The sequence below is a fragment of the Poecilia reticulata genome, chromosome 21 (genome assembly GCF_904066995.2).
Source record: "Poecilia reticulata chromosome 21, P_reticulata-male-v2, whole genome shotgun sequence".
NCBI classification, from domain to species: Eukaryota; Metazoa; Chordata; class Actinopteri; order Cyprinodontiformes; family Poeciliidae; genus Poecilia; species Poecilia reticulata.
The window spans coordinates 21,560,702-21,575,158 of record NC_088850.1 but is presented as its reverse complement, the minus strand read 5'-3'; the positions used below and the strand labels follow the sequence as shown (position 1 = coordinate 21,575,158).

The window sequence follows — 14,457 nt, the reverse complement described above, 5'->3', positions numbered from 1 at the left end:
TGAGGAGAAACTGTTCTTATCTATCGATTCAGTATTTTTATCATACAGACATTAGGCTGTTGTTGTGCTATTAGCTAGCTGCTAGCAAACGACTTTGCTAGCAAAGCTAGATAAATAACTCACCCTGAATTACCATATAATGTATGTAATAAAAGTGTGTCATTAATGAAGGGGGAAAAACTCATTCCAGACTTTAAGTAAGTTTAGGGTCTGGTTCGCAGAGTATGCAGTTAATTTTATTTTTTCCCAATTATTCAATGAACTCTTTTTTTTTTACCTCAGTTTAGTAAAATAAAATTGTAATCAAAACTTTTGGAATTGTAATGATTTCTTTTTTAAAAACAAAATGTTTTGTTTAAATAACTTTTTTCTAAATTAAATAACAAATTTTTGTCTCATGAACTTAAAAAGTTATTTGCCAAACAAACTTTCATTTGCACACATCAGAAATATTTTGTTGCGATTTTGGGCCCTGCCCACGACGTCATGTGAGAAAAAAGTTTTTAAGCAAAACTCAGTAGGCTTTTCTCATGGTGACATGTATTAACAATTCAATTTTTGCTTTTGTTTTTTTTTTTTTTTCTTCGTTTTTCTGCAGTTCCACGTTAAAGTTTGATGCAGCTCTGCTTTCCTGAATGGACCATCTTCATCTCCACTGCAACAAACAGGCAGCTCTTTTTTTATAGATTACAGTCACTAAAAGGTTGCCTTGTGCCCTTGTCTATATTTTTAATAGTGTAATTCTGTAAAGACAGAAGCTCTGATTTACATGTCCTGCTAAATTTGAATACGGCAATACTTTCTTATAACAAAATAGACCTGCAGAAAGAAATTACTAATAAAATATCTTACATAAGCATAGTTGTATGCTCTATGTAGAGATTCTCCTTAGTTTTGATTGTATATCTCACAATTTTGTTATTTATCATTGTTTATTAAACTCTGAAAGCTGTGTGGCTTTGTTAATATTCTGTCCTAGAATGCGGTTAGATGTGCCCTTTTTGTTTTTGAGCACCTGCCCGTTTAGTGGTCTCTGCACGGCCCTGGGTTGCAAATATATATGCTATAAATTATAATAGTTTAAGTTATTCTATTGGATTTTTTGTTATGCTAAGAGAATGAGCTACTTGAACTAATTTTACAACTGCAGTGAGGAACAGAAGCATAAATTGTATCTGTTATTTCCATGTCTGTGGTTCCCAGGCCGTGCAGCCCATACGTTACTGCTGCTGACCTCCAGTGAATCATTTAAATCCCTTGGAGGCTCTTGCAGGAAGTCCTTCAAAATTCTCTTATGGCCAGTTAGCTGTAAATGCACATCAGGTTGAGAAATCTTCTGGAAAACATTTTAACTGTCAGTCATAGATTTATTTCACCTTTATTACATTTTGAGATTTTTGGGCATGGATGTTTATGGGCTTGAATATTTGTGGAAGACGTTGGTCTGTGTCCATGAACATGAATCAGAGTGTCATTAAATCCACTTGGAATTTTATTTTTTCTATCTGGTTTTTACTATTCATTTAAAAAACACATTAAAAACTAGCTCTTATTTTTCAATCAATCCATCTGGCTCTTTTCCATGCAGAGCAGCAACTATATTCTCAGCTCATTCCAAGCAGCTAGTCTTAATTTTAAAAAATGTGTTTTTTAAAACATATTTTTAAAAATTGTCACCATGTCATATAATATGTGACAGGTAATCTGTGAAAAAATCAAGCTCCTCGCTGTGCTGCTATTATTTGAAGAAATGCAAAAACAACCAATCAGAGCAAGGAGGAGGGTCTTAGCACTGTTAAGCAACCTGGTGTAGGTGCTGCTTAATGTGTTAATGGCGGAGGAACAACTTACTATCATAGGAAAACTTTATCTGCTGTTATCAGTGGCTATTCTAACTAGTCACTTCTGTATCTAAGCTGTAGTGTAGCAGAGAGCAAGGGAGAGGGTGTGAACAGCGTGTACTTGAGAATGATTGACAACGCTAAGACCCTCCTCCTGGCTGTGATTGGTTGTTTCACGTTAGCACTGGGAGAAGGTAGAGGAGCTAAATTTTTTTTCACAACCTATCCGTCTACTGTTACAACATAGCAACAGTTTCAACAAATATGTAAACAAGTAGTTTTTACAAAAGTCACTTACCCCAGCTTTAAGGAGATTCATGAGTATGAAAATGTGATGCATCAACAATGGCTGCTTTCCATTTTTGCATCTGTGCATATTGTTTGTTTGCTGGAATGTATGAACTAACAATTTAAACTAAATGGAATGAAGTACATTTTACCTACCCCTCTGTTTTCCCTTCTTGTTTAAGCCAAAATGGCAGATGTGAAATAAGCCTGTTCCATTCTAAACGCGCTCAAGAACAAATTCCAGCTATCTCTAAACTCTTTTCTCTGGCAACAGCTTATTTCTACACAGATGTCCCCCGTCTTACCAGTTCAGATCCATGGCCTTAGGTTTAATTCCCAGCCCAGCTGTTTCCCACTCTGTTGCGCTACAACGAAGTGTTGGTTGGGGGTTCTGCATGATGGGTCCAGCAGGAGCGTACCATCTGCAGAAAGCAAAAATGAAATCCAAGGTAAACAGAAAAACACTTTGTCATCTGAGTGGGCCATTAGACTATGTCTGCAAGGTTCTGTGGTAAAGGTTACAAACAGGGCTGGATTTATGGGGCCCGGTCCCCCTGGGCCAGAGACGGTTTTGGGGCCTCATTCACATGATGTTGATAATTAGGTGCACTAAACATAATTTCTCTGAATCTTTCAACTTGACCTCTTTTAATAGTTACTCAAAATCATGGTGTTGTTTCTACAAATGACATCCCTAGAAAAAAATGGTCCAAACTGATGTAATAACTAAGTCAGGCCTGTGAGTGGCGATGAAGCACAGTCATCGAAACGCTATAAACAGAGAAGGAATTGAGAATCTACTAAAAGCTTGCTTCTGCTAGGTCTAACATCCATAGCATTCAGAAGGTAATTGAGAGGTGGAGTTATGGAACAATGTTCATTTGTCATACTTTATAACTCAAAGCCAACATGAAGTCTGAAAGACAAGAACATGTCAAGTTTCAAGTCTTTTACACCAAGTCATAGTCAAGTCTCCAGTTTCTGTTCCAAGGTTTCTCTCAAGTCTTTTACTTCAAGCCCATTTAATAGTCTTTGCCCCACAACTGTGAGTCTCAGGTTTTTACTTCACACTAAGTAAGGTTTCAAGTTTTTCACTCCAGGCTCTCTACCAACTCTTTCACCTCATGTCCAACTTAAGTCTCAAGTCTTTCACATCACATGGTTTGCATGGTTTGAGTCTTTCACCTTAAACCCAAGTAAAGTCTCCGGTCTCTGACCCCACATGTGTGTCTCAAGTCTTTTACCTCAAACCCAAGTTCAGTCTCAAGTCTTTCACTCCAATGAGAGAGTTGGCCAACTCTCTCATTTCAAATTCAAGTTAAGTATCAAATCTTTAACCACAAGTTCTGGTAATTCTCAACTCTTTCACCTCAAGTCTAAGTTAAGTGTCAAGAACTTCACTGCACTACATGGTTCAAGTCTTTTACTTTAAATTAATGTCAAGTCTCCAGCCTTTGAGCCCACATGGGTGAGTCTCAAAACTCTCAAACCCAAGAGAGTTTGAGAGTCTTTCAGGTACGTCTCAAGTCTTTCACTCCAGTGTATGGTTCGAGTCTTTCGCCATGACTCCAGTACTAAAGTTTTTGACTCCCCATCAACATGCAGAGTCCCAAGCCTTTCACTTCAAAGTAAAAGGCACACATTTTTACCCCAAGTCCAAGTCAAGTCTAATGACTGAAATAAACATTCTGCTGATAGATAATTACCCATCAGCAAAAGTATCCTTAATCCTAAAGACATGAACATTTAAGATATTTGTCCTATTTAGAAAATAGGACAAATACACAGACTGCATCTCTCTCCCTATTTCAGGGTTGCAGTCTGTGGATTACTCACTGTAAACTTGTTCATGGAAAAATTAAATGAAAACAGACAAACTTGGAAGCTGCTGCTTTGCTGGGTTACACTGTCAAGAAACACTGGCATAACATGAGTCATATGAGCACAAGATGAAAAAAACAATGCAGTTTGTTTTTAACTAAACACATCTGGAAAATTCATCTATCAGGGACAACCAGGATACAAAATCTGCATTGATATTCTGCTGAGAAATAAATTTTTTTCTTATGTTCCTTTTAACCTCAAACTAGCTTACTATCGCCTCCTCTGATGCCATAGCAAAAGGTTTGTATCAACATAGCTTGTTACAATATTGGGAAAATATTATGATATTATTGACAAGTTGTTGCCAATAACTATTCATAACATTTAAAAACATTACAATGTTGCCCATATTTATATTACTGGTTGCTACATGTCTCACTGGACACAAACATTGTGATAAGATTAATCTTTCCATAAAATTATATGTTTTACCAAGATTACCTGACTTTTTAAAAAATGTTAACATAAGAACTCAATCTACTGAGTCACACTGTACACGTTCAGGAAAGAAAACTACAAATCAGGATGTGATAATCAAAATGTATTCAGGATGTGGCTCATATCAGGCCTGCTGTGTTACATAAGTGCTCTGTGCTTTCACTGATGTCTAACAGGAAGCCGTGTTGATGTTATGTTGCTGACATGTCACAAAAGACTATGCAGATAAAAGCCATGAAACGATGAGTCACGAGTTTCATAACTGGGCGCTGCAGTTCTAAATGTGGCCACACGGTGGCAGCAGTCAACCGACTGATCCTGAAAAAGTTTGTTAAAACGTAAACGCTCGATTATACCGCACAGTGACGTGATGCAATGCAGCGTATACAAACTGATTATAATAGAAGTAGTCTCACTACTCATCATTCAGTGTGTGTGTGAGCTGAATAGTCCCTTTTCCTCCGTGGATCAGACTTTACTGTTTGTTTGCCACACATCTTTTTCCAATCACACGTCTGGATCGCCCAACAAAACCCAGAGCAAATATTACTCTTTGTGAGCTGGCCTTGGCTGCTTTTCAAGAAACACAGAATTTTCTACCCTCCTCTGAACACGCTGTGAGCTGTGTGTATTTTTAAAAAATGAAAGAATAAGGCTTTGGCAGAAACGATACTAATCATTCTGGCAGTGCTGTAAAAGATGTTTTTCATTATCTGTCCAGCGTCCACACAATATGTTCTCACCCTCTGCTTAAAAAAGAATGTGGAACTGATGGAACTGTTGGCATCAGTCCTCAGTTATCAGGGCCTTGCAAAAGTATTCAAACCTCATGAATGGGGTGAGCATTTATTGTATCAAAAAATTATTGCAATAACAATTTTGATTTATTGTTATTTTGATAAATTTGCATTACAGTAATGTAAAAAAAAAAAACTGACATTACTGGGACATGCCATAGCAATGTATGCAAAATGTCTGGAGTAATAACTGAAATACTACTGGTAGTGTCAAAATGCTAATTGCTTTACATGCTAATAGTACCCGTCAGGCTAACCCTTATAGCTAAAATAAGTATTTTAAACAGTTTCTTTATTCAGTAGCTATATAATACTAGATGGAGTAAGTCAATATTGCCAGGAGTAAGTCAATATTGCCTGTGATACACCACATGCTACTGACAGGGGTGCCCAAAGTCGGTCCTCAAGGGCCGCCATCCTGCATGTTTTAGTTCTCTACCTGGTGGTAGTAACAACCTCCTCAGCAAGTCTATGTTCCTCTTAGGCCTCTAATGAACTATCATTTGATCCAGGTGTGTAAAACCAGGGAGAACTAAAACATGCAGGATGCCGCTCCTCGAGGACCGACTTTGGACACCCCTACTTTAGAGGAACACCCTGAAGGGCCACAGAGGAGTTCAGTTTCATATTTCCAAATATTAAATTCCTTCCAGTTTATCTGTCTAATCTAATCTAAATTATTGTGTGTGAGAGTGTGTGTTTGCAACACTGTTGAACTGAAGAGACCAGGCTTTGGTCTGTGCTCTGCACTGATGGCCTTATTGTTGTAGGGCGCGCACACACACAAACGCAGACGCCAACGCACGCACACTCAGTCCAAGATAGCTGACCTTTTATGGCACTGGGTTAGGAGAACAAACACTCCCACAGCTGGATTTGAGGGTCAAAACCCTTTACGGCATTCTCAAGCGTGTTTTTATGACCATTATGTATTAATGTCCCCAGTTTATAAAAACGTCATCCTGTGTTTTATTTGAGCTTCAGTTGTTATAGGAGTCCATCCATCCACCCATTTTCTTTACACCCTTGTCCCTCAGTGGGGTCGGGAGGGTTGCTGGTGCCTATCTCCAGCTAACGTTCCGGGCAAGAGGCGGGGTACATCCTGGACAGGTCACCAGTCTGTCGCAGTCGCTATAGGAGTGGCTCAGCTAAAGCAGGAATGTCCAGATCAGACAAGTAATTGGCTTGTTTCCAGGGCGACCCCAAGATCCCAAGGAGCCCTTAAAGGGGCAGTATTATGTAAAACCGACTTTTTTTTTTTAAGCTTTACATTACATTACAATGTTATTCCAACTTCAAAATCATATCTGGAGTGTTGCCTTGATTCCTTCATGCATGTTTAAGCCGTGTTGTGATGACTTCCTGAAGGTGCAGTTTCAGACAGGTCAGGAGTCTCTTAAAGAGACAGAGGCCAAATCTCAAGACGTTAAATTACAGAGTTGAATTTCTTTAAAGTCATGTTAGATATATAACAAACCATTAAAATATGAATAAACACTGCACTCAATGAGAACTTCTTAACAGGGACAGGCACAAACAAACACTAGGTGGTGCTAGAGCACCCGCTGTTTTTTCCTCTGGCCAAAAGAGCGCCCTTCTGAAATGGATTTTTATTTTTACAGTGTATATTTGTCACACTACCAAGGCAGCCGGTGGTTCTGAGTGCCAGACAAGGTGCCCATTTTATATATTTCTGCATCTGCCCTCCAAAATGTCTGTTCACATCAATGCCTCATAAAACTAAATAATGTAGAACATCTTTTCACAATGAGGTAATTTGGCAGCACACAGATGAAAACTGCTTTGATTTGGTTGATAAAATATTATTTAAGCATTCAGCTGTTATCTTGAAGGTCTTCTAAAGTGTGTTTTATACATGCGACCTAGAGGTATAAATACATTTGAAATTATGAGATAATTTGCAATTGTCTCACAATTATGAATTATGAGACTCTTGGTGCCCCCTGGTGGCATTTGAGTGATAAGCAGGGGCGTGGTTTGTTTATACCTTGAGCTCAACAAACCCAACACCATTTTCATTTTTATAAATCTTTATTTCATAAATGTAAGATCATAGTGCAGAAAGTTATGTTAATACTGCCTTGGTGCATGCATTTATTGTATTTTGATTGATTGAATAACGAGCATAAGTCATTCCATCTGTAATGACGCACATCTGTCTTCAGCAATCCCAAGAGTTAGCATGACGCCGCTGAAACTGGATGATGTTCAGATTTTCTTGTTTAGATTTTGCCATGAACGTTGGAGGAAGAAAACACTTCATTTCCATTATGGGGCCCAGATTAAGGGGCCGTTTTTAATCAAAGGCAGTTTCAGAGGCTCCAATTCTCTAAACTTAAGCTGATATTGTGTGTTGAACAAACACAAACAGCATTCCTGAGCTAGGAGGACCCAATATTCACATGATCCAAGTGTGGCCATTCTTCCAGACCACCCCAAAATGCACCGAGCAGTTTAAACATTTACAGCCGAGTTACATCCTGCACTCTTTGACCCACATCACTGCTCTGTTGCAATAAACAAGAAAGGGTTTACTCTTATGTGTCTAATTGCTTTTTGGAAAGCTGCAATTTATCAGTCATCTTCCAGAGGATAGGAGGCAGATCAGTGAATAAGCAGCGTGCAATGAGTGGAAATCATTCTGGATTATGTAATCTCTCATTGCAATTCAGGTTGAAGCACAGCAGCTCAGTGACTGGGATTTTAGCAGGAGTCTTAGGCATCATGTTCCAGTTTTAGACTAAAATAAAGCTGATCCAAAATGTTGCTGCTCAGTCCCACTATAATCAGAAAAATACAGTACAGTGATAAACTGTATTGTTAGATTCGGATACAATAGCCACATCCAGGACGGTAGAATGAGGAAATCCCTTAAATCACATGAAGTAAGCAGAGGCTGCATTCACACTAGCGCTCTTTAGTTTGCCTAGAAAATAAATTAAAGTTGCTAACTGCTGCTTTAAGGAGGAGAAGGAGCTTGATCCAGAATGGAGTCACTGGCTCGCACCTGGTGGAGAGGAGATGACCGTTGGTCATGCCGTACCAGGGATATCATATGATATGTTTGGTATGCCAAGACAGGACACATGAAACACAAAAACAAAACACAGCATTTCAGAAAAAAAACCAACATTATACCTAGAGTCAGACATAGTGTTGTGACAGTCCAGCACTGCGTTACTGTTTTACTGCCTCAGGACTTACTAGCAAATGTGTTTCTTTAAGAAGCTGAACTCCAAGACTAAATTTTTTCAAAAATCTCTCCACATGCTAAATGTTACATTTTTTGAATTCTTAAAACATTTAATTTATACAGTGGCCGTCAGGTACAAACACGTAGCAAACAGAGAAACGAGCTGCAAACACGTGAAAAACAAATGCAACAGAGAAAAATGCTGCAATAACAGAAAATAGAAGCAACAATTAACAAAACAAATGCAAACAAAAAAGGCTACAACCACAAATAAAATGGAGCAAACACACACACACTCAATATAAATACATATATAGGAAAAAAGGAGCAAGTGGGAAAAATAGCAAAAAACGACTGCAAATTCGCTCCAGAAAATGGAAGTGCTCCAGACCACTAGGGGGAGTCGCAAAAAGAACAATTCATATAGGACAGATTTTGAAAAAGAAGGTTGGCAGGCAGGAGAAATGAAAGACCAAAATCCAACTGCACACAACGGACCTGACAGACGCTCTTAAATTGGCGGGCACACCCGGCGCCTATATACACTAATGAGCCCCACAAGGCTGTGAAACGGAAGTGAAGGTGGGGAAACTGGGCCTAGATGTATTCAAGGGCCCAAAACAGGTGGGAATTTACAGCTACTTTATATAAAGAATGTTTTCCAAGTAAAACCACCCGGTTACATCCGGAAGAACACTTTCTACTAACAGTGAATTTCTTTCTATGGTTATTTAATAAAGCTCATGGTCCCCAATGCCAGCAGGAGGCATATATTCCATGACTATTATTGACGAACGCATGCGCTGTTGTGTGAGAGATAAAACACAAGTATCGAGTTGTCTCGTTTATCACTTCTTATGATGCCGCCTACTGGCCAACAAGTTTAAGTGCACAACAAAAATATTTAAAACTTACATTACTGGTGCGATATTATATTTTTGCTTTCATTCTTAACTATGTCGGTTTCGGTCCTCCAAATGGGAAAACTTCTCTCCGCCGTGAAGCCTGGTTTGATAAAAAAAAAATAAAAAAAAAGTAAAATTCAAAATCAAAAATACTATATTAATCCCCAAGGAAAATTAAATGTTGCAAGTCATTAATTCAGATTCTTCAAAGAGTAATTGTAGATGGTGATGGCTGTTGGAAAGATCAGGAAAGATCTTTTGTAGAGGTCTGTATTACAGCAAATTTGAAGAAGCCTCTGACTGAAGGTACTGTTTTCCCTACACGATCTCATGAAGAGGATGGTCAGGATTGTTCATAATTCCTCCACCATTGAGGTGGAGAAGGACCAAAAAAAAAGTAAGAAAACATTTTTACCCAACTAACAATTTTAAATATGGATGAATTTAAGGTCAAATGTCAAAACTGTTCTTTCTGCCCATGTATATCCTCTTTATTTAATCCTGTTCTCTTTTCTCTGTATTTCATTTATCCGTCAACTCATGTCACACAATTTGAGTTTACAAATACCTAGAGCAGATTGCCTCCTCCATCTGCTGATCTACTGGTTGTAACAGATATACCGTCATTGAAGCCAAAAATATGTTTCCACCATTTTTTCTATCAAACTTTGAGTAGTGTACAAGAATTACCCAAACCTGTTGGTGTTATCTGCATGAATGATAAAAGTCACTATGCCTTATCAGGGATGAATTTAAATTGTTCACCTAGTAAAATATTTTCTTCTCATTACATCATTGCTACCCATATGTGTATTCTTGTTATTATTGACAAAGAGTCTGAGCCTGAAGAATAGATGATGCACTCTGCCGAGGAAAGGTATTAATTACAAATTAGTTGTTTTCTAAATCCTTTTTTGTGCTTCTGTTATTTGAAATAACTGTACACCACATGTTTTACAGTACAGACGTGACTGTTGTTGATCTCTCAGCAAAGATCACAACACCATCTCTCAGCCGGTTCAACATCAATAGAGCAAATGTTTGGGATGGAGCACTATGAGGTTTTAGGCGTGCTTCCTTTGACCCTTTCAATGACATATTAGGACAGAGTGGATAACGGTGGTACCAGCGTGAGTTACTTAACCTTTTGATTAACTGCTTGAGAACACGCAGGATCTTTGACGGACGAAAAGAAATTCATCACTTTTGACAGTCCAGTTATTGATGTCAGTAAGAGATATTTCAGAATTGTGACAACTGATAGTAAATGTGAAATTAATGTGACCAAATTCTACACAGCTGTCAAAGACAATGAACAGTTTCTTGCTGGGAGGATGATTGCCACGTCAATCATTCATGGAGGTACCAGCACCTGACAGGATCAACGACTGACACAGAAGGAAAGATTGAAGATATCACTGACATCATTAGAGCTTCCTTGTTTGAAGCAGGATGGCATTATTGACAAAGTTACTTAACCTTTTGATGACATTTACAAACACCAAGAAAAATGATAGATCTATTTATAGATATCTGTATATTTAGCCGTGTACTAAAACATTGAAATAAGGCATTTTAAAAATATTTATTTCACTTATTTGAGAGTGTGATTTATTTTTTCTTTGTTACGGTATCATTTGCATTGCTAATTCGGGCTAGCAATTAGCAGTGAATGCATTCTGACACATTACGGATGCAAACTTGTAAATCAAAGTCTCTGTCACAAAGATATTACCCAACTGGTGGAACGGATGATCATCTCCCTGGGCATCAACCACAGAACAGCAGCTGTGAAGGAGATGAGAGCAGCATTAAGAGCAGCGAGAATTAAATGTCCGAATGCAGAGATCTTTGTCTCTGCAATTAATTTCTCGCTGGCACTGCCACTTCAAGAACAGGTAACGCTCTCTCACATGAACATCAACATTGCAAAGCTCAGTCACTACATCCCACCGCTGGAGAGACGGGCGTTCACAGTGACCAGGGACAATGTCCACTGGACCAAGGCGACTGCAATAAATAACAGCATGAATAACAGAATAAATGCTGAATAACAGCATTATTTTATAATGTTGTAAAAGAGTGCATATTTGAAAAGAAATAAAGTATGATGCACTTTTCCTTTCTTCCGCCAACCTTTTTCAAAATCCTGCATCTTTGTTCGACTCCCCCTAGTGGTCTGGAGCACTTTCATTTTCTGTAGCGACTGAGGATGTTTTTGCTATTTGCAGCGGTTTCCCCCCTCGCTCTGTTTTCCTGTAATTGCGACAAAAACACAAACTGTTATTGGTTAATCAGAATTTAGCAGAATTTGTTTAAATCACCTTATAGAAGTAAGAAAAAATTGCAGGGGGGGAAAATTTCATGGTTTAGTTTTTCATTTTTGCTGTTGTTGCCATTGATTTCAGTTTTCCGACAACCAGAATCAGGGATTTAGAAGGATATGATCTCCGAAGTATGAAAAAAAACCTACAGGCACCTATCTGCAAAAATATTTTGGAGAAATCTAAATAAAGATGATTATGTAAAGATATAAAACATATACATAGAGAAGAGCTGTCTTATATTGAAGAGTTCTTCATTTCAGCAAGAAAACGTCAGGGAAAAGTGAATCAAAACAACTTCATTTTACAAACTTTCACTCTACAATTGAACAATGGAAGCAATTACATAAAACATATTTGGTGGTGGTTACATAACATTTCTTCATACAGCCTTCCTTTAACTGTTAAAGGGAAGTTCAAACAAGGATAAGTCTGAACGTAAAATCACGTATACCTTAAATTCTCTTACATAACAGGAAAAAGTTATGACTGTCAACAATCATGTTTTTTTTGTTTTGTCTTGTTTTTTTTTTAGCTCAATGTCATGTGTTGGAGGAAATAATATAATGAATGGTTTTGCTAACGTTTAGGAGTGTGCCCAGAATGTTTTTCACAATGGGTTGCTTCAGTTCTGGAACAGATTTTTCCTGGAGCCAGAGTGCAAAACGATTTCTCCATAAAACAACTGTGGCATAAAGGGAAAACAAAGGGGAAGGAAAACAGTCGGCAGTCTCTGTTTTTCTGTCTGGACAGTGCTCATGAACCATAAATCCCATTGGAAAGTTACCTTGAACTGAGAGTTGGCAGTTTTGACAGAAAACGGTAAATGAGGAAGTTATTAAAAAAAAGCCAAGAAATGACTCAAAAGCCCCATTATTATGGTGATCTTGGAAGCTGTAGCTTCACAATTCTTTAGTCTGATTTCTGAAAGAGAAATTAGGTCTTATTAGAAAAATGAAATAATTTCACACAATGGGTTTTCTTTGGAAGTCTTAGTCATAAGACTAAATACATTTGACATAACTGGGGGAAATACACATAAAATGAAACATTGGTGCACACAGAGCAGACGCCCCTCACAACTTTCCAAAGTCTGTGATTTGAGAAATACTCCGATCAGAACAATCAAATGCATAAGATAACATACTGAGGATGATGTGCAACAACCTTGTTGTACCCAAATAACTGAATGCATTTGAACAGTCTGCATGTGCTGCGACACAGAGCTCATCCATTTGTTAGATTTCCCTTTCCCTTAAGGATTCAGGCTGTATTCACACCTACCCTGTTTAGTCTGTTTTAATCAAACTCTAGTTTGTTTACAGGTTCATTTGTGCGCAATAAAACTCATCTGCCCATAAAGCAAACTCTGGTCCACCTACAAACTTCGGACTCAGTTCTGTTGGAGTGAACTCCGGTCCAATTCAAATATACGAAAACCAAGCGAACCTAAAACTGCTCCAAAAGCAAGACGTGAACTATAGCGCAGGGCATTCTGGGTAAATACAACCAAAATAAACATGTGAGTCTAACACTAGCAGGACAAAAGAGAAATCCTACAACCACTAAAATCTGACGCCACTCCATTTTTGTTTACATTTTGTGAAGAAGGAAGTTGCGCCCAGTGTCTTCCGACGTTTTTGCAGTTCTTGGAGCAGCGCTACCACAGGCGAGGAGGGGAACAGGTTTTTCAAAAGGTCTGGATCATTTGACACAGTGCAGTGAGTAAGAGAAACACAACAGCTGAATGTCACTTTCTTAAAATAATGGTCAAAATCATTTCTTGCCAGAAGTGATTTTGGCAAATAAATAAATAAATAAATACCCCTTTTTTATTTTAAAGCAAACAAATCACTCTGAACTTTGTGTCAGCCCTCTTGGTGATGCTTATTCTCCCCCTATGATATCAGATGACCCTGATATTCAATAAGGAAAAGAAACGCAACAGTTGTTGAAATTGAAATCCAGCAAATTTCAGAATCTGGGAACATTACCAAATGATTCTGGAGTCAAACTTACGGGCTTCTGTCCATAACAGCTGGCTCGTCCCAAACTGGGTCACGCAATGTAAAATTGGTCCAAAGAACAGCTGCCACTCTTTACTACTAAACATGAGAAATCATGGCGTTGCCAAGGTGTGCTAAGTCTGGGAACGGTAAGCAGCTTTAAAAGTCCTATTAACTAAAAGACCATTACAAAGACTAGGTTTCCTTCTTTACAGCAGAATAAGATTTCCCTCTGAAATCTTATTCAGGGATAAATAGAAAAGTGCCTCAGGTCATTCCCGCTAAAAATGGTTCTACAACAAAAAATGTTAAATAATAGATTTTGCTTGTGTTTCTCCATCCATTTTCTATCCTTACATGATGGTGATTATGGGTGCAGAGGTCACAGGAGTTTAGTTCAGGGTTCTAGTGTCAGGGTTCAACCTGGTCGGGTCACTAATTCCTCATAGGCCTAATGGGAACTAGACTTTACAAGGCAGTTTTGAATGTATAATTAAATGGAAATGCATGTTTTTAAATGTCTAGGCTGCATTTTTGATAAACTCACGCATGGAACACGTGAGGAAGTTCAACGTAGCAATTCGTGGTGAGGCTGAGCGCCATGTGCATGACTCTTAAGACTCTTAAAAACATGAAGAAACCACGGTGCGTACGTCAAGAGTTTATTTACAAATCTATAAAAACAAAAGTGCAGAATGAGTTCACAACTGAGGGAAAATGTAATATTTAGACAAAATTTGGAGAGCTACATCAATGAGTA

The 14,457-nt window shown here is 38.2% G+C and overlaps 1 long non-coding RNA gene across 1 annotated transcript; it reads right to left on the bottom strand.

Annotated features, from left to right (window-relative positions):
- Positions 1-1,789: 1,789 nt before the first annotated feature.
- Positions 1,790-11,611, bottom strand: LOC145549675 (uncharacterized). Its single transcript, XR_014085522.1, has 4 exons — positions 11,504-11,611; positions 11,281-11,377; positions 11,103-11,155; positions 1,790-2,551 (listed from the first exon to the last, which is right to left on the bottom strand). It is a non-coding gene; the product is annotated as an uncharacterized LOC145549675 (long non-coding RNA).
- Positions 11,612-14,457: the final 2,846 nt, after the last annotated feature.